We start from the raw sequence: 19,617 nt of genomic DNA, 5'->3' as shown, positions 1-19,617 counted from the left end.
GGACCTGAAATTACGTCACGGCTTGCTGTGATTGGTCACGTCGCGGCCACATGGGCGGCACGCGACCAATCACAAGCCGGGACTTCACGTAAGGAAGTAAACACGCGAATTTTAAGCAAACAACGCTGCCGGTTCCCTCGCTGAGGTCCAGGCTGCGTCGGAGAGGTGAGTATAGCAATATTTTTTATTTTAATTCTCTCTTTTACACATTATTACATTAATGTTGTTTCGATACCGATACCCGATACCACAAAAGTATCGGATCTCGGTATCGGAATTCCGATACCCGCAAGTATCGGCCGATACCCGATACTTGCGGTATCGGAATGCTCAACACTAGTTATTAGTATTGTATTTTTTTTTTACTAATGATCGGTATTGAGGTATTCGGTCATTGTGTGGTGGTGGTGGTAATAAAGTGATTCTGTAAGAGCTGATTTTGTAAGTTTGCCCACTAACAAAGACATGAGCAGTCTATAATTTTAACCCCTTTCTGCCATCTGACGTACTATACCATCCAAGTGACCAGGCACAATTTGACCATGGAAGGTATTGTATCTTTCCTGTATCATCCTTGCATCAATTCACTGCTACAGAATATAGGGAGCACCTGGTGGTGACTGAAGGCTGATGGGACATGTTGTCTCTCTATTAGAATTATCATTCACTTAAAGCACCACTTAGCATTTTGCTCTGTTTTTTTAATTCAGCACTGGAGTGGTGCCACTAATGTAAATTGTCTGAGCTCAGTCTTATACTTACCAGCCGCCGTCTTCAGCTGTTCCTGTCACCGCTCTAGTCCCGATACGCCATCCTGTGACTGCAACTTCTGACTGACCGGAATTCAGAGGTAACGGTCACAAGCTCTCAATGCAAGTCTATGAATGGCACATTCTGGTCTTGTTCTGGCTCTCATAGACTTACATTGAGTAGTGACTTCTGGATTGTTGATCAAACAATGGAGCGATCTGGTAGGACGCAAACTGCAGAAGATGACTGGAGCAACACCGATAACAGATGAAGACCGTGGCGGGTAAGTATAATACTAGTTCCAGGAAATTAGACTAGTTGCACCACTCCAGCGTTGCAAAAAAAATTGTTAAAGTGGTGCTTTAAACAGAACGATTGATTCTATTTGACATACTAGTACCTATGTTGTTGAATTCCAACACCTTTATGTGTTATGAGACTTGTGAACAGTTTGCATAGTTTCATATCAAACCCTTTGCACAGATTGTACAATGTTTTGTCTCGTGCATAAAATCAGGTGGAGCAGGTTGTAGAATCTGAGCACGTATTAGAAATGTAGCTTGAAATGAATGTGGATTTTTTGAATTTCATTAACATTCACTCAAATTAATAGTGTTGTAGCTGATCATGTATTCTGTGCTGCACAGCTACAGTCTTGATATTCAAGATTAAAGTGGTCATACAACCTTCTTTAATGCAGAGTAGGACTGAGAAATGGGAACTTCATGTTTGTATTGATTCTACTGTACAAGAGTGTAATGTTTTCTAAGCATGTCCTGGATTAACACAGGAGAGAGGGATATGGGTAATCACTTTCCCAATGCTTTGTCCTGTTTAATTGTGATTTAACTTTCCGATTTCTTTTAACTGTTATTACCATTTGACCTACAAGGAAAATAGGTTCAACCAAATCCAATTGATTTAAATTGTTCAGTAATTTAAGTAGATGAAGAGCATAATGTGTAAATTCTACTTGACCTGTTATAAATTACATGGATTATGGAGCAAATCACACAGGAAAGACAACGTCCAACCCATGTGATATTAATCCTACATATAATCTTTATTGGGCTTAACTTGACACCAGGTATTTGATAAGATTTTTTACATTTCATCTACGTGTTGTGCATATTTTCCAGCACTAAAATTGTATTGTGTTGAATTTAGAAAATGGCACAAATTAATTTTCTGTTGCTATTTTTCAGGGAAGATATTCCTTGTTTTAATGTAGTGGTGTGAAATTAGTAGCAAACAAGAATAAGTATGTAACATATAGAGGAATATGCTAATAGACTCTTAGGGACTGATATACTGATAATTCTGGGGTATGTGAAGACAACGTCTTTTAGATGTTTGCATACCCTTGAAGTTTTTCTTGCACAAGATACTTTAGGAAAACGCCAGCAGTGTTTTCCCTAAAGGTTCTTTTTCAAGTCTTCCAAGTGGAAACTACCAGAAGAATGGTCAAGTCAATTTCAAGTCACCCCCATTTAAAGCCACAATCATTTTTGTTAACCATGCTCATTTTCACGCATACTTTCCTCATCCACAAAATCCAAGTAACAGGAGCTAAAAGTAAAAGCACTTTCTCCTTCTTGCACTTCTTGCACTTCCTCTACCTTCATAGTTAGTTTCATTGCCTCCTGTGCACATTGTTTCAGTCACTGTCAGTCACTTCTTACTATAGTGAGTTGCATTAAAGGATTTTCTGTAAGTTTTTAAAATTAATCCTAAAGGAACCTCCTGTTCATCTGTCATCTCAACTATCTGCTGCACCTAATATTTGGCCTCAGCTCAGCAGTCACAAGCCAAATATTTGCAAAATACAAACACACCATGACCAGACAACATATTACCACCACATAGTGGCCGAATACCACTAAATACAGTGGGGAAAATAAGTTTTTGATACACTGCTGATTTTGAAAGTTTTCCCACCTACAAAGAATTGAGAGGTCTGTAATTTTTATCGCCGGTACACTTCAAGTGTTAAAGACAGAAACTTTAATAAAATCCAGAAAATCACATTGTATAATTTTTGCATAATTATATTGTATTTTATTGCATGAAATAAGTATTTGATACTATAGATAAACAGAACTTAATATTTGATACTGAAAGCTTTGCAATTATAGAGGTCAGACATTTCCCATAGTTCTTGACCAAGTTTGCACACACTGCAGTAGAGACTTTGGCCAACTACTCCATACAGATCTTCTCCAGATCTTTCAGGTTTTGGGGCTGTTTCCCCCACCATGCCTCATGGTTGGGACGGTGTTCTTGGGGTTGCAATCATCCTTTTTCCTCCAAACACGGCGAGTAGAGTTGATACCAAAAAGTTCTGTTTTGGTCTCATCTGACCACATGACCTTTTCCCATGCCTCCCCTGGATCATCCAGATGGTCACTGATGAACTTCAAATGGGTCTGAATATATGTTTGCATGAGCAGGGGGGTCTTGCGTGCCCTACAGGATTTTAATCCATGACGGCATAGTGTGTTACTTATGATAATGTCTGAGACTGTGGTCCCAGCTCTCTTCAGGTCATTGACTTCACAAGGTACTCCCGTTTAGTTCTGGACTGATTCCTGACCTTTCTCTGAATCATTCTTACCCCAAGAGACGAGATCTTCAATGGAGCCCCAGAACGAGATTGACAATTACCTTGTGTTTATTCCATTTTCTAATAATTGTGCCAACAGTTGTTGCCTTTTCAGCAAGCTGCTTGCATATTGTTCTGTAGCCCATCCCAGCCTTGGGCAGGCCTACAGATTTGTTCCTGGAGTCCTTAGAAAGCTCTTTGGTCTTGGTGCAGAGGTTGTAGTGTGATTGATTGTCTAAACAGGTGTCTTTTATACAGGTAACAAGTTCGAACATATACAATTAATACATGTGCCTTGTATTGCTCATGTTTATTGTACTTGTCTATGTATGCCCCTTTTTTCACATGTAAATAGTGCCATGGAATAAATGGCGCTATAAATATGATAAATAATAATAATTAAGACAAGTAATGGGTGCAGAGTAGGAGGGCTTCTTAAAAAAACGAACAGGTCTGTGAGAGCCAGAATTCTTGCTGCTTGGTAGGTTATCAAATACTTATTTAATGCAATAAAAAGCAATTTAATTATGTAAAAATTGTACAATGTGAGTTTGTTTTTTTATTTCTAGATTCTGTCTCTCGCAGTTGAAGTGTACTTACGATAAAAATTACAAACCTCTCCATTCTTTGTAGGTGGGAAAAATTGCAAAATTGGGAGCGTATCAAATACTTATTTTCCCCACTGTAAATGTTTGGCCATGTCATGATGCACCAAGTGCTTAAATTTGGTTTGAAGAGAGTCCCTTTAATTATTAAAGAGCTGAGAACAAAGAAACATATCATTATATGTTGCAAAAGACACAAGTCCATTTGTTTGAACCTGCAGAGTTTATACAGAGGAAGAGAAAATTAACCTTTGCAGTCAATTGTTGGTAATTTGCCAAATTCAAAATACAGCAATGATCAGAGTTCCTTCCTATAGTCATGAGAGTACTCCAGTAATGATCTTCAAGACTATTAATACATTTTTTTAGTGGCTCTTCGTTCCACAAAGCCCTAAGAACTGTGACATAGCCGTCATCTCCAGCTTATGTAGTAAAGATCTGTCCTGATGTTACTGGAATACAGATGTGAACACTACGATAACAATCTGATGAGAAGAAAGAAGGGAATGTAGAGACAAATGAGATTAGCAAACAAGCAAGCTGAGCGTATTCAGATTTTTCGATAGCCCAAGCAATGTACTTTTTCCAATAATGCTATTCTCCGTATTTAAATATATTGTACTGCCATTTGTTTCTGCATTTTCTCATTATAGGACACAATAAAAGAAGCAATTTAACAAATAATCACAAATTAGTTCCATAAATATCTATAAGAATTGACTTTGGGTTCTGTTGCTCTAATCATTAAATGTTTTACAAATATCAATTGACACCCTAATGTTTGTAGAAAGGATCGTTGAGCTCCTACATACCTAATTATTATTAAACTTGCATAGTATTTGTTAAAAATCCTTTATTGGGGTCCTGCCCATTCATTAGTTACACATATTTTTACATATTACGTTGCATTTTTGATGAACATTCTTCACTTTTAAAGATTACCATATGACAGAATATTACAACTACGTAGTACTGCTGTGCTGATTCCAGGCTCTAGTTGTGGTCTTGATGCTTTCTATTATCATGGTTGCACTGATAGCAGATTTTCAGAAAAGTGGGATAGGTGTATCTGGTATTTATATCACACAGAAAGAATGGCTATGCGTCCAAGAAGGTATTGACATGTTCACATTTTAAGAACCTTTGATAGTCACAGCATGAACTACTTGAGGAAATATTAGTTAATGTTTCCCTCATTCTAGAACCATGCTGTGATCCTCATTTTGATCTAAAAAGACTTATAGGAGAATTGATCCTCTGTGTGTAAAAAAATAACTACTCTAATACAGGAGGAAAATACAAAATACAAAATAACTCTGGTGTTCTCCACTCTTTTTTATATTCACATAGTTTCTCTTACACGGGACAGTAAAAGAAAATACAGTTGTCATATGGGAGGCAGAAAAACTAAGAGTGAGCCATAGGCTGTACTATTGGATATGAGAGGATTTTATAAAAAAAACCTAAATGGTTCTTTATTGACATAATTTACTTGTACATAACAATATGTCTCTATTTCTTAGTACACCTCTACATAAAAAAGAATCAAGAGTAACGGTTATATTTCACCCACAAGATAAGTTATTACTATTGTTATTAAATTGAAAATGTTGTTAATATTTTGGGCAAATTATAGCTTAAAAAATTACATCTCATCTTGCAATAAACATATACCTACAGTATATAAAAAAATAGTTGGGTCTTACACCTAAGAATGTTGGAAGGTAAAAAAAAATAAAAATCTTCTGGCCAAATGATCAAGTACAACACCAACAGTTACTGAAAGTAAAAAGTTTAAATCACACATAACTACCCTTTCCTGCATACTGAACGTGACATGTTTTGGCGCTTTTTGTAACAATGATAGGAAAATACTGTATATTCATATTATATATACAGAAAGCATGTTTTCAGAGAGAATGCAGCAAAAACCCTGCGAAAAATGGTACAAGCAACGATCAATATTATGCAGCATATCGAATGGCTATGCTTATTGTCTTCCAGTGTGAAAACTGGAATATTTCACAAGACGTTTATATGGATAGTCATATTTTTTAAAAAATACTATTGCCAAATAATTCGTCATTTTCTTTTCACACATTACATTAATGGCTGCAAAAATCTTATAATAATAAGAATGTCAGCAACTTGTTCTGTATAAATCCTCCACGCATTTCTAACGTCAATCTTGATGAAGCGCCCACTGACGTAACATGTTCCAAATTCATGAAGAGATATGACCTTTAATTGAATTTGTCGCATCTTTCAGCTGTCATGCACTCGGTATAAGAAATACAAAATGTTCTCCATCACCCTCCCCACTGATCTCACTTTTGAAAAACTTGTTGGAGCTGCCTTAAAAACGAGATGGGAAAGTCACAAAAGTTTAAAACTAAAAACTAATCAACATTCTGCAGATGTATATGAAGAAAGTTTGTGTGCTGTGTTCCAAATTGATGAGTTTCTTTTAACCATGATCACCCAGTTTCTAGGATACCTTGGTGGACAAACGAAAGGTGGTTAAAGGGTCGTTCATCGGTGGGCAAAAAAAAATCTCAGACGGCATTGGCCATATTGAATTATTTTGGCTAATGATAAAGCCAAGGCTTATAAAATAATAAATGTTCATTAGATTGCCATTGGTCGAAATCAATAATAGTTTATTTCTCCAATACAGTCATTGATCATTTGCTATGGTTGAAATTGGCCATTTTGGCACAATGTTCTTTGATGTGAAGATCCTCTAATGCTGGGAGCATGACCTCAAGTATGCAATTTGCATACATGCAGTCATGTGCTGACTAGATGTTCGCAGCTTCGCTCAAGGCAAGTAAATTGATTGAGGCTGGACACATTTAGTTGGAATGTGGCAGGCAGTATACATACGTATACATACATACTGTGATCACATAACTGCCTGCTCCTGGTGCTGGCACTAGAGAATCCTCACTGAGCACAATGTGAGCACTGTGAGGATTTCCAAGTCTGCAGTTACATAGTGTGGTGACCAGACGTGTAGCCTAGGGCCGGACAAACCCTTTAACTCTCCAAGTCTATGGTTTGTTTCCATATCTATTACGTATCTGTACTAAAGATAGCAAATAAGCCCTTAGTGACTGGGCCAATATTTTAAAATCTGACCAGTGTCACTTTATGTAGTAATATCTTTGGAATGCTTCAACATATCCCACTGATTTTGAGGGCTTGTTCACACTGTGCTTTTTTTGCTGCGGATTTTTCAGCTGCGGATTTGTAAAACCCGCAGTGCAAAACGGCGGTGGTTTTCCCTGCGTTTTTTTGTGCGGTTTCTACTGCGGATTCCACTGCGGGTTTCCAACTGCACTTTCCTATTGGTGCAGGTGGAAAACCGCTGCGGATTCCGCAGAAAGAATTGACATGCTACTTCTTTTTTTCCGCAGTAAATCAGCGCGGATTTTCAAGCGGAAAAACGCAAAGTGGGCACAGCGGTTTTTGTTTTCCATAGGGTAACATTGTACTGTACCCTGCATGGAAAACTGCTGCGGATCCGCAGCTGCAAATCCGCTGCGGATCTGCAGCAAAAACCGCAAAGTGTGAACATAGCCTGAGACTTTTTTTTGTTTTTTTGTGACACATTGTGCTACACAGTAATGGTAAATTTAGGTTGATATGTTTCATGATTATTTAAAAAATACAAAAAAATTGTCAAAAATTTTAAAAAATGTGTAATTTTCAAACTCTTAATGATTAGCCCTTTAATCCAGATAGTCACATCACACTAAAACATTAATAAATAACATTACCCTCATGTCTGCTTTACATAAGCACCATTTGTAAAATGTTGTTTTATTTTGTTAGCGTTTTAAAAGGTTTAAAAATGTAGCAGTAATTTTTCATTTTTTTAAAGAAAATTTATAAAACTCATTTTTTATAGGGACCTGTTCAGGTTTGAAGTGACTTTGGGGGTCCTATATATTGGATATCCTCAAAAGTGATACCATTTTATAAACGGCACCCATCTATGTATTCAAAATTTCTTTCAAGTAGTTCATTAACTCCTCAGGTGCTTTTCAGGAATTTATGCAAAGTGGCATAACAAGAATGAAAAAGTTTATTTTTACCATCTAAATTTTGACAGGCCGCTTTTTAACAGGCTGCTACAGCCTCAGACACCAAGGCCACTTTCACACATCAGTTTTTTGCCATCAGGCATAATCCGTTGGCTCAACGGATCTGTTGCATATTGTGAAAAATTGATGCGACGGATTTGTTTTTTCGACGGATTCGACTAGCGGATCTGGCTAATTGGATCCTAAATAAATCGGTATGCTCAGTTAAAAAAATGGAATCAGTCGCTAAATTCCATCATTTGACGGATCCGGCGCCATAGGCTTCCATTCGAGCAAACGACGGACGGCGATGGATCCGTTGCTGTCCGATTTTTCGATGTACACAAAAAGTTACTTTGTCCGTCTTCTCCGGCTTCCGGACAAACAATTTTCGACGGATGAAACGTGAGGCTATCCGTCGCAATCCGGCGCTAATACAAGTCTATGAGAAAAAAATGGATCCGGTGGGTTTGTTAAACAGGATCTTAATTTGGAATATTACCACTCTTAATCAGAAGAGTAAAGATTGAAAATGTTATCTATGAACAAGGCTAATTTACTTAATGCACCCAATTGGACATATTGCACAAAAATTTGGCAATTTTTCTCTAAAAAGGGCACCTGACAACAGGTCAAAAAGGGTGCTGAAGGAGCTAGCATGTGTGCAAACAGTGAGTAGTAACTCCACCAATCTGCCTAAGAAATCAACACTAAATCTGATAAAGCATAAACATAATATGGACAGTAATATATGGGGCAGCTGGACCATTCCTTACAAGAAGCTTTAGGGAAAACAAGGGCTGGTTTTAGAATTTAATCACAATAGTTCCAAAGAACAATTATAATGCTAGTCACTTTGCAACATAAATATACCACCAAAACACCAAGGGATTATGCATATTTGCCCTAGGTGTAAGAAGAGATTCCAGCAGTAAGGTTAAAAATATTTTTATTAAGTTAATGAATAAAAACAAGTACAGAATACAATGACAGGGAAAGAAAAAAAGCTCTAAAAGAGAGACACAGAAATTCCCACAGAAGTAGAAAAAACAATAGAAAGGTCCATATACATTGGAGAGCCCATGGTATGGATACCTAAAAGGACCAGTGCTGTGCTTTTAGAATAGAGTAAATTAATCCCACCTAACTTGCTAACCATACAGTGACCTAATAGTGACACGACCCCGGAAGAAGTGAGGCAAAACAGCGTTGGGGTGGTAGGACACAGAGCCTTTGGACCTCTTTGGGGGCACATTTACTATAGGTAATACACCATATACAAAATGCTTATATATATGCTGCCCTGAGGCAACACAACATATTATATCCCTGCCTGATTAGCAAGTTAGATAGGGTTAATGTTCCCTATTCTAAAAGCACAGCATTGGCACTTTTAAGTATCCATACCCTTGGCACTCCTATGTATATTGACCTTGATATTGTTTTTTCTACTTTTGTGGGAATTTCTTTGTCTCTTTTGGTGTTTTTTCTTTCCCTGTCATTGTAGTCTGTACTTGTTTTAATGCATTAATTTAATAAAAATGTTTTTTTAACCTTTCTGCTGGAATCTCTTCATACACCTTTTGTACATATGCATTATTCCTTGGTGTTTTGGTGGTATATTGATTGGTTTTCAATATGTCTGATACATCTTGGTAGCTAAGTCACAGTTGTTGGTCAGTTTATTATTTCCCTCTATCTGTAAAAATAATTTATTTCTTATGCTTTTCTTATATAGCACAAACATATTCCGCAGAGCTTTATAGACATTATTACCACTGTCCCCATTGGGACTCATAATCTAAATTCCCTATCAGTATGTCTTTGGAGTGTGGAAGGAAATTGGAGAACTCAGAGGAAACCCACCAAACATGAGGAGAACACACAAACTCCTTGCAGATGGTGGAATTTGAACCCAGGACATCAGAGCTGCAAAATAACTATGCTAACCACTGAGCCACCGTGCTGCACTAAATAATGATATGTATGTTTGACCAAGTTGAACATCTAAGTTTAAGTTCATTGGTAAGTTGCGGTATCAACTGAATGATCATTTGTAGAAATTAGCAAATCTTATGAAATTCAAATTTACCAAATCTTGCCAAAAAATTACATTCGATGAGATTTGTGTGAATTTCAATATTCGAAAGCTTGTAGTTTCTCAGAAAATACATGTGGGGCAGAGGAGAGAGAGAGAGAGAGAGAACACAGCTGACCATAAAAGCTTACACGCTACAGAAGAGAGAGGACACCGCTGACCATTAGAGCTTACACTCTACAGGAGAGAGAGAGGACCCCGCTGACCATAAGAGCTTACACTCTACAGGAGAGAGAGGACACCGCTAACCATAAGATCTTACACTCTACAGGAGAGAGAGAGGACCCCGCTGACCATAAGAGCTTACACTCTACAGGAGAGAGAGGACACCGCTAACCATAAGATCTTACACTCTACAGAAGAGAGAGAGGACCCCGCTGACCATAAGAGCTTACACACTACAGGAGAGAGAGGACCACGCTGACCATAAGAGCTTACACTCTACAGGAGAGAGAGAGGACCCAGCTGACCATTAGAGCTTACACTACAGAAGAGAGAGAGGACCCCGCTGACCATAAGAGCTTACACTCTACAGGAGAGAGAGGACCCCGCTGACCATAAGAGCTTACACTCTTCAGAAGAGAGAAAGAAGACCCTGCTGACCATTAGAGTTTACACTCTACAGAAGAGAGAGAGGACCCCGATGACCATTAGAGTTTACACTCTACAGGAGAGAGAGAAAGAACAGTGTTTACTATAGGAGCTTTCACTCTACAAGAGAGAGAGACTTGACCTGTGACTTTGGAGATGGAAAATGCTACACAATCTGTGCCTCAACGGAAACTGCTGGCCTGTGATGACTAGTGTTGAGCATTCCGATACCGCAAGTACCGGGTATCGGCCGATACTTAGCGGTATCGGAATTCCGATACCGAGATCTGATACTTTTGTTGTATCGGGAATCGGTATCGGGATCGATATAATGTGTAAAATAAAGAATTAAAATAAAAAATATTGCTATACTCACCTCTCCGACGCAGCCTACACCTTACCGAGGAAACCGGCAGCCTTGTTTGCTTAAAATGCGCGCGTTTACTGCCTTCCGTGACGTCACGGCTTCTGATTGGTCGCGTGCCGCCCATGTGACCGCGACGCGACCAATCACAACAAGCCGTGACGTAATTTTCAGGTCCTGAATGCCTAATTCTAGGCATTCAGGACATGAAAATTACGTCACGGCTTGTGATTGGTCGCGTGCCGCCCATGTGACCGCGACGCGACCAATCACAAGCCGTGACGTAATTTTCAGGTCCTGAATGCCTAATTCTAGGCATTCAGGACCTGAAAATTATGTCACGGCTTGTTGTGATTGGTCGCGTCGCGGTCACATGGGCGGCACGCGACCAATCACAAGCCGTGACGTCACGGAAGGCAGTAAACGCGCGCATTTTAAGCAAACAAGGCTGCTGGTTTCCTCGGTAAGGTGCAGGCTGCGTCGGAGAGGTGAGTATAGCAATATTTTTTATTTTAATTCTTTATTTTACACATTAATATGGATCCCAGGGCCTGAAGGAGAGTTTCCTCTCCTTCAGACCCTGGGAACCATCAGGGATACCGTCCGATACTTGAGTCCCATTGACTTGTATTGGTATCGGGTATCGGTATCGGATTAGATCCGATACTTTGCCGGTATCGGCCGATACTTTCCGCTCAACACTAGTGATGACCCAATACTGTCCGCCACTGTACAAGGTATGATCATCTGTAAGATGACATACCTACAAGACATTATGGGGAATCTCACACATCAATGCAAAATGATAACTCATTTTCTGATGCTTCAGCAGTATGGGAAATGATACCGGGCAAGTTTTTTTTCTTTGCAAACTGAGAATCACATCTCAAAATGTTCTAATTCATCTGGAACTAGGAATTTCAGGAAATGTGATCCTTCACAGATCGATCCTGTCATCTCTAATGATTTGGTTTTATGTATAGCACATTTATGTAGAAATGGGAATGGTGAGATAAAAATTACACTGAGGCTAATATTGAATTTTAAGTTTTTGCTATAGCTTTGATTAAGGTTTGCAGTAACCTAAACTTTTTAAGCAGTTTAGAAAAATTCCATCTATGACATATAGCTCAAGAATCACTTAAATATATAAAATATTAGTAATAATTATATTTATTAGTAGAATTTTCTTATTTTGACAACCATAGTTGAAGGGCATTTAATGTTGTACTGCAGCCGCAGGTCTGAGTTTTATTTGCATAAAGTTAAAATAATATTATAATATTAATTATACATTAATCTTATGAATTTAAAAAAAAAAAGGATCTGAAAAGACAAAAGAGCCCTGCAGTACAATGATAAGGTAACAGTGACAGGTCATAGAAAGATGATAAGATTTCTGTACACTACCAGACTAAGGTGACAGACATGAAAGTCAGGGCTTTTATGTGGTAAGATGTAGCAAAACGAATAGCCCCAATCCAGTTACCACCATCGTGCTCTCTCGGTGGACTTCAGTTTCTTATCTCGCCCTTTTCTCCCCTTTGCAGCCCCTCCTGTCTTGGTTATACATGCAGGAAAGAGATAAAACAGAATTATAAAGTACTGGCAGCACTCATAGCAAAGAAGCCATTATCGATCTTAAAAGTATGTCTTTTTTCTCGACTCCTTTTCAAGCAGATGCCATCAACTTGAATGGTTTGAGGTGAATGATAGAAATAAAGAAGAAGAGTTGAAAAAAAAAACCATACAGTGGAGAGGAAAAGAAACAGGCAGAGGTATGTAAAAAGACAAAGAAAAATAAAGGGCGCAGCTCATAAAGCTATAAGGGGAATACAAAACTGGAAAGTGTGTGGGCTGCGCTTTTGCTGTAATCTGTTTGTGATCTGTGCGCCGTGACAGGATAATGAACACCAATCACGCCCGTTCAGGGATATTCTTACTTCATGTACCTACAAGAATGATGGCATAATTAGGCAGCAAATTGCAAGAAGAACGTAAAGCAGGACTTATGTAGCAATTGGAAAATATGTGATTTACAGAGGTCAACTAGGGCTGGCAGTGGTAGAGCGAAAATTGGAGATAGATGACCTCTGACCTTTATTTACGTAGCTGTGAAACAAACCAATCCATTAAATCTGATGGCACCAAAGGAATCTTTACTTGATGATAAATGAAGCCAAATATTTTACACGGACAAATTACCACGTTGTGTAAACTGCAAGTTGCACAACGTCGATGTCAAAAATTGCCTGTTTTTGTAAATACTATGGTATAATAATCTTGATCAATATAGAAGGTGGGGGGGGTAAGAAATGCATTGGGGATTATAGAGAAATCACCTGCGCCTGCGTACTAGAGATGACAGAAATACACTAGCTATAGTCAAATGTATTACATGCTTTACAAAATCCAGAAAATAACATTGCACAAATTATATCAATATAACAATTATATTTGCATTTTGCAATAAGAAATAAGTATTTGTTCCCACTGGCAAACAAGACTTAATACTTGGTGGCAAAACCCTTGTTGGCAAGCACAGCAGTCAGACGCTTTTTGCTGTTGATGATGAGGTTTGCACACAAGTCAGGAGAAATTTTGGTCCATTCCTCTTTGCAGATCATCTCTAAATCATTATGATTTTGAGGCTGTCGCTTGGCAACTCAGAGTTTCAACTTCCTCCATAAGTTTTCTATGGGATTAAGGTCTGGAGACTGGCTACGCTACTCCATTACCTTAATGTGCTTCTTCTTGAGCCACTCCATTGTTGCCTTGGCTGTATATCTTGGGTCATTGTCTTGCTGGAAGCCACGACCCATTTTTAATGTCCTGGCGGAGGGAAGGAGGTTGTCACTCAGGATTTTACAGTACATGGCTCCATCCATTCTCCCACTGATGCGGTGAAATAGTCCTGTGCACTGAGCAGAGAAACATCCCCAAAACATAATGTTTCCATCTCCATGCTTGAAAGTGGGGACGGAGTTATTTCGGTCATAGGCAGCATATCCCTTCCTCTAAACACGGTGAGTTGAGTTAATGCCAAAGACCTCAATTTTTGTCTCATCTGACCACAGCACCTTCTCCCAATCACTCACAAAATCATCCAGGTGTTCAATGGCAAACTTCAGACAGGCCTGCACATGTGCCTTCTTGAGCAGGGGGACCTTGTGGGCACTCCAGGATTTTAAACCTTTACGGCGTAATGTGTTACCAATGGTTCTCTTGGCAACTGTGGCCCCAGCTGCCTTGAGATCATTAACAGGTTCCCCTCGTGTAGTTTTAGGCTGATCTCTCACCTTCCTCATCATCAAGGATACCCCACAAGGTGAGATTTTGCATGGTGCCCCAGATCGATGTCGATTGACTGTCATTTTGTATTTCTTCCATATTCTTACTTTTGCACCAACAGTTGTCTCATTTTCACCCAGCGTCTTACTTATGGTTTTGTAGCCCATTCCAGCTTTGTGCAGGTCTATAATCTTGTCCCTGACATCCTTATAAAGCTCTTTGGTCTTGCCCATGTTGTAGAGTTTAGAGGTTAGAGTCTGACTGATTAATTGACTCTGAGGACAGGAATCTTTTATAAAGGTGACTATGAAAGACAGCTGTCTTTAATGTAGGTAACAAGTTGATTAAGAGCGTCTAACTGGTCTGTAGGAGCTGGAAATATTAATGGGTGGTAGGTAGTGTTGAGCATTCCGATGCTGCAAGTATCGGGTATCGGCCGATACTTGCTGTATCGGAATTCCGATACCGGGATTCCGATACTCTTGTGGTATCGGGTATCGGGTATCGCAACAACATTAATGTTAAAATGTGTAAAAGAGAGAATTAAAATAAAAAATATCACTATACTCACCTCTCCGACGCAGCCGGGACTTCAGCGAGGGAACCGGCAGCGTTGTTTGTTTAAAATTTGCGCTATTACTTGGTTACGTGAATTCCCGGCTTGTGATTGGTCAGGTCGGCCACGTTGCCGGGACGCGGACCAATCACAGCAAGCCGTGACGAAATTACGTCACGGCTTGCTGTGATTGGTCCGCGTCCCGGCAATATGGCCGCCCTGACCAATCACAAGCCGTGACGTCACGGGAGGCTGGACACGCGCCCATTTTAAAATGAGCGCGTCCAGCCTCCCGGCTTGTGATTGGTTGACCGCGGCGCAACCAATCACAAGCCGTGACGTCACGGGAGGCTGGACACGCGCCCATTTTAAAATGAGCGCGTCCAGCCTCCCGGCTTGTGATTGGTTGACCGCGGCGCAACCAATCACAAGCCGTGACGTCACGGGAGGCTGGACACGCGCCCATTTTAAAATGAGCGCGTGTCCAGCCTCCCGTGACGTCACGGCTTGTGATTGGTCAGGGCGGCCATATTGCCGGGACGCGGACCAATCACAGCAAGCCGTGACGTGATTTCATCACGGCTTGCTGTGATTGGTCCGCGTCCCGGCAACATGGCCGACCTGACCAATCACAAGCCGGGAATTCACGTAACCAAGTAATAGCGCGAATTTTAAACAAACAACGCTGCCGGTTCCCTCGCTGAAGTCCCGGCTGCGTCGGAGAGGTGAGTATAGCGATATTTTTTATTTTAATTCTTTCTTTTACACATTTATATGGTTCCCAGGGCCTGAAGGAGAGTTTCCTCTCCTTCAGACCCTGGGAACCATCAGGAATACCGTCCGATACATGAGTCCCATTGACTTGTATTGGTATCGGGTATCGGTATCGGATTGGATCCGATATTTTGCCGGTATCGGCCGATACTTTCCGATACCGATACTTTCAAGTATCGGACGGTATCGCTCAACACTAGTGGTAGGGGATCAAATACTTATTTCTCACTGCAAAATGCAAATAAATTTGTGTAATTTATACAATGTAATTTTCTGGATTTTATTTTTCATATTCTGTCTCTCAATGTTAAAATTAACCTACCCTTAACATTATAGATTGTTCATGTCTTTGTCAGTGGACAAACTTACAAAATCAGCAAGGGATCAAATACTTATTTCCCCACTGTAACACTTAGTAGTCAATTTACTCATCTGATTCTAAACGTACCTTCACACATAACGATTTCGTTAACGATATCGTTGCAACATCAAGCTTTTGGTGACGTAGCAACGATCCCGCTTAATGATCTCGTTATGTGTTACAGCGACCAACGATCAGGCCCCTGCTGGGAGATCGTTGGTCGTAGGGAATGATCAGGACCTTTTTTGGTCGCTGATCACCCGCTGTCATCGCTGGATCGGCGTGTGTGACGCCGATCCAGCGATGTGTTCACTTGTAACCAGGGTAAATATCGGGTTACTAAGAGCAGGGCCGCACTTAGTAACCCGATATTTACCCTGGTTACCATTGTAAAAGTTAAAAAAAAAAAACAGTACATACTCACATTCCGATGTCTGTCACATCCCCCGCCGTCAGCTTCCCTTTACTGACTGTCAGCGCCGGCCGTAAAGCAGAGCACAGCGGTGACGTCACCGCTGTGCTCTGCTTTACGGCTGGCACTGACACAGTCAGTGCGGGAAGCTGACGGCGGGGGACGTGACAGACATCGGAATGTGAGTATGTAGCGTTTTTTTTTTACTCTTACAATGGTAACCAGGGTAAATTATCGGGTTACTAAGCGCGGCCCTGCACTTAGTAACCCGATGTTTACCCTGGTTACCCGGGGACTTCGGCATCGTTGAAGGCATTTTCAACGATGCCGAAGTCGTTCCCCTGATCGTTGGTCGCTGGAGAGAGCTGTCTGTGTGACAGCTCCCCAACGACCACACAACGACTTACCAACTATCACGGCCAGGTCGTATCGCTGGTCGTGATCGATGGTAAGTCGATTAGTGTAACGGTACCTCTAGAGAAATAGGAGATGAATGACACACATAGTGATAAGAAAAGTTGCTTCAGAATTGTGATTTCTTGAACAATACAAGAATTTACTAAATCAGGCAGCACATCATAGAAATCTACTTTAAGGAGCTGCTGTCAGCCATTTTCTTTCTTCAAGAGTGTAGCACTCCCCTATCTCCTGGCTTCCACCATGCTGGGGGCAGTGTGGCAGCTTCAGAGAATTCTCCTTGTCTAGAAAGTAAACTACCAATGATTTGCTGAAGAGGTGGGTGGTAACCTAGGCAGTAAATTATAGAATTAAAATCCATCAGTTCTTGAAAAATTAGAGGATTGTAAATTAGAGGTTAATTGTAAAGTTGCTTGTTTCTACAATCAGTTTGCAATTATACCCATGAGAAAGCCCCTTTAAAGGGCATCTGTCAGTAGGGTCAACCATCCTAATGACAGATTATTTACATATTAAGAAAAACAAGGATTTCTCTGGAATAAGATATGGGATCGCAGATATCAAGATATAATTTTATATAACTTCATATGACCTTCATGCCCATAAAGATTGCTTAGTAGGGTTGATCATATTAACTGATTCCCTTAAACTAACTCATACAGATGGTCCCTGAATAGTCTGCCTCTCACATACTGGACTTATCGTAGCCATATATTGAGGATAGTCTATCAATATTAGATTTTTAGGGGTCTATCTTCTGGGACCGGCCGTTCAGTTTATTAAAAGAGGCACAGCACTAATCAGCACCTAATCAGACGCAGCACAGCCATCACTCCGGGCCTGTGCGCGTCGGGCGCCACCACCTCTTGCTGCATTATCGTCCCCGGCGCCTGTGCTGTAAGTCCGAAGGGCAGCGCAACTGCGCATGCCCGAAAAAAAAAATTAATGCGCAGGTGCCGGGGACGATAATGCTGCAAGAGGAGGTGGCGCCCGGCACACACAGGCCCGGAGTGACGGCTGTGCTGCATCTGATTAGGAAGGAGAGTCCTGCCCCCGGGACGGTTTCAGGGTATAAGGGGGCACATTTTTATAAATGTTTATTTCAGCGTGTGCAGGCATCATAACTAAAAGAGCCACCTTGTCAGAATGCAGCATTAGTGCTGCACAAGGTGGCTCTTTTAGTTACAAATGCCTGAGAGGGGGTGACAGGTTCCCTTTAAACCAGTCTTCCTGTACAAAATAATTAATAAATAACATTTCCCCTATGTTTACTTTACATCTGCATCATTTTTTTTTTTTTTATAAATGTTATTTTGATAAGATGTTGGAGGGCTTAACAGTTTAAAATAATCAAAAACCTTAAAAATCAATTTTATTAGATTAAAAAGGAATTTATTCCAAAATACATTAACGTACAAAAAATATAAACAAAATACTCTGAAAAAAGCCCTTGTTGGCCTATAATCTGGGTCTGCCTAAGAGCGGAGGTTGGCACGCAAAATGATACGACAATTGGTGCTCCTGTTCCTCGGCAGCTGTCCCTTTGTGCCCCTATATCACGCTATGTCTAGAGTCTATATAGATGAACAAATCAGGTGCACTTGAGAGAACATAAGAACAATGGGGTAGACAAGCAAAATGCTCCTCCTATCCCCAATAAACCAATAATAAATATAAGTGCTGCCTACACACTTTCAGGCACCAAACATTTCAAAAAGTGGACTGTATTATCCCTGTATTACCCTAATCAGCCAGAACTATTAGAAAGCAGCAAAGAGAAAAAGTGAGGGTCATATACAATGGGGATCACCACACATTGGATTTAGCAAAATAGAACAATTTTTATTACACTGAAAAACAGATGAAACAAGCAATACAGAAGAGACACCCAAGGATTAAAATAATGGAAGTAATTGATGCCTATCTCACCACAGAGACCATTAGCATCCCTTTTGAAAGTGACGCTTTTGATAAGGCGCCAGCACTATAACCAGAAATTGAGCCTAAACTAGCCAGACATAAACTCACTGTTATAAGTCCAATTAGATGACTTGTTATAGTACAATACTAATTATGTCCTAAACATGATCATACATCATAACTGTTGTCAGCTCAAACAAAATGTATCAAACAAATAAGACAATTGTATATCCTGTAATGGCTAACAAAAAACTATATTCCATACAGTAGGTGGAAAATTGAATAATAAAACGTGCTTTGCAGCTATAGTCTATATTGATGAAAAGATAGGAGTTGCTTATCACATGTTTTACGTGACAATATGTGAGGTCAGATAAAGGATCAAAGATGCTGTATTGTGTGTCATGGATGTTCACTTTAAATACCATGTCTAAGTCTTGATGAAGGACTATTGTTGAGCATTCCGATACTGCAAGTATCGGGTATCGGCCGATACTTGCTGTATCGGAATTCCGATACCGAGATCCGATATTTTTGTGATATCGGGTATCGGTATCGAAACAACATTAATGTAAAAATGTGTAAAAGAGAGAATTAAAATAAAAAATATTGCTATACTCACCTCTCCGACGCAGCCTGCACCTTACCGAGGGAAGCGGCAGCGTTCTTTGTTTAAAATTTGCGCTTTTCTTTCCTTTACGTGAGTCCCGGCTTGTGATTGGTTGCATGCCGCCCATGTGACCGGGACGCAACCAATCACAGCAAGCCGTGACGTAATTTCAGGTCCT

General features: G+C 40.1%; 1 protein-coding gene across 2 annotated transcripts in view; it reads right to left on the bottom strand.

The window, feature by feature from the left end:
* NXPH4 (neurexophilin 4) overlaps positions 1–19,617 on the bottom strand; it is a 422,655-nt gene that overhangs the window by 87,353 nt on the left and 315,685 nt on the right. The gene's annotated exons all lie outside the window — the stretch shown is intronic.

This window comes from Ranitomeya variabilis, chromosome 3 (genome assembly GCF_051348905.1).
Source record: "Ranitomeya variabilis isolate aRanVar5 chromosome 3, aRanVar5.hap1, whole genome shotgun sequence".
NCBI lineage: Eukaryota > Metazoa > Chordata > Amphibia > Anura > Dendrobatidae > Ranitomeya > Ranitomeya variabilis.
Note: the sequence above shows the minus strand (reverse complement) of the source record. Positions and strands in the feature narration are given on the sequence as shown.